Here is a 2,382-nt window from a genome sequence, read left to right as displayed (position 1 = left end):
TCTCGTTGACATGCTTGCAATACAATCGAGACTATGCCATCTCATACCTCAGATACATGCGTAGGGTAGACCAAGCCACTCCAAGCACCTCTCACAATGACTAGCAAAGCAATGCACTTGGAACTGATCTCTAAGTAGCACATGACATCCACTATCTCTTAACTATCTCACTAAGATCAAACTCTATCTTACCTGAGGAACGTTTCGCACATGATGAAGTATGTATGATGCATCGCTAGGCAATGAAAAACATACGTCTCATGCATTCTCTACGCCACATGTTGAACTATCAAGGAGTCGCACACAATCAAGTCTCCCACTAGGAAAGCTACAAAACCGCTCACGTCACGGTGTGATATGGAAATTAGTATCCATCTAGTAACCAATGTGGAGAAACTGGGCTATCTATAGACATATCTGCAAGACAAATACTTTAGGCAAGCATGACATTTTTGTCACTGGCACATACGACCACTATAACTGCTTCTCTAACATGTGTCAAAGCCGTATTTTCATTTCACATACATCTCCTCTATTGCCTCATGCATTTGAAACAACAACATCTAATGTGCCTGTTTGACCACACTGCCAATATCTCAAGCGTCAATACAAATGAGACCATTGTCTCACATGAGTAGTTGCCGTGGACTCAAAACTATCACACATATCAGCTACCGTAAATGAATGTCAAAGTGGGAGATCAACTTGACCACTATCACCAAAACAATGTTAAAGTGGGGTAAACAAGAGGTATGGCTCTACAATATGTACAAGGGTGATGTACACAAACCAATGCCGAAAGAGAAGTGCAAGGAGAAACTGCTCTCAAAAGAGCTCACAAGCACTCATAGTGCTCAAGCACATCAACCCATAAAATCTCCCACAATAGTGTAACCACACTGTGCTTTGCAATAGTCACATTGATGCAAGTCTCAGCTGCCAAATGTACCTAGAACCTGTGCTAGAACCTCTAGAGCGAGTGGGAGAATGACTCAACCACTATCAAAGCTAAAGTCTGGCTACATGTAACTCATAGACACACAAGCATACATCTCATATGCACTTCTATGAGTGTCGGTACGTGAATACCTATCCATAAACAAAAACAACTGGATGCCTATCAATGTGGGAGTAAAGTTGACCACAACAAGAGGGAATCACAATGTACCAAGAGAGTGGATGGCAATCAAGCCAAAACTATGGCAAGAAATCTAGGGAAAATTGGTTAGAGTCTCCCCTACAAAATGAGCAATACCTCAATGCAAATCACAACCATACAAAATTGCATGCAAGATGCCAAAGTGGGAGATGATCTCGACCACTACAAAAAAAAAGGGAGTAAACCTTGACCAAAAAAGTCTTTGAAAGAGGACTCAAAACCATAAACTGGTAAACACTACTCAATGGCAATGAGTAGAACACCAAAATGGCTCCACAATGTTTGATACAATGGCAATCCACCAATCTCCCTCCTGAAGAGAGTGCCGCATATATGTGAAGCAAGGCACAATCTAGCGAGTTAAACTCAAGCCAACAAGGGCTAAACTCTCTCGCGATGCAATGCCAAAAAACACTATGGAAAAGTGACCATTGAGTGCCAAAATGTAATCAAAACATGACTGCAAACCATGTGCATATGTTCCGAGATTGGGCAACCTACTATTGTATGTGCTTAGTATTTCAATTGGGATAGCTAGCATGTAATGGTTAATTACTGTGCTATATTCTATGTTCACTAATAGTGAGTGGATGTCATGTGGATTGGAACTCTGGGAATTGAGGAGAACGCACCAAAAATAAATTAATACTCCTCAACCATTTATTTTTACATAGTGTTGTAGTTATTTTTTCAATAAACGGATATGGCTCCATTGTACATATGTAGTGAGAACCCACCCTACGAAGGGTCATGCAATAAGTGATAGGTACAACACATGAACTAAAGTGTAAATGGGAACCTTAAATTTTTGGCACCAAAGAAGTCAATAATAAAATCAAATAACTCCATAAGAGGTGTAGTACATTTTGGGGGCTACAATTTTAGGCCATTCTCTTGCAAGATTCCTCTCTCTATTCTCTTAAGCTATGCTATGTGCAAAATTGTGTCTCCATCTTTCTCTCTTATAGGCTATCCCCATCATATCTATTCTCTTGCGTGCGTGTGTGTGTGTGTGTGTGTGTGAGAGAGAGAGAGAGAGAGAGAGAGAGAGAGAGAGAGAGAGAGAGAGAGTGATGTCCTTGTCTATTCGTGTGTACTTGGTTAAGGGAGAGATGGTGAGAGGTTTGATGTGTGTGTGTGTGAGAGAGAGAGAGAGAGGAAAGTGGAATAATTTTAGCATCCGTTCTCTCGATCACCCAATAGTGGTATCAAAGCAAAGGTTC

This window comes from Adiantum capillus-veneris, chromosome 3, assembly GCF_014529385.1.
Source record: "Adiantum capillus-veneris isolate H3 chromosome 3, ASM1452938v2, whole genome shotgun sequence".
Lineage (NCBI taxonomy): Eukaryota > Viridiplantae > Streptophyta > Polypodiopsida > Polypodiales > Pteridaceae > Adiantum > Adiantum capillus-veneris.
Note: the sequence above shows the minus strand (reverse complement) of the source record.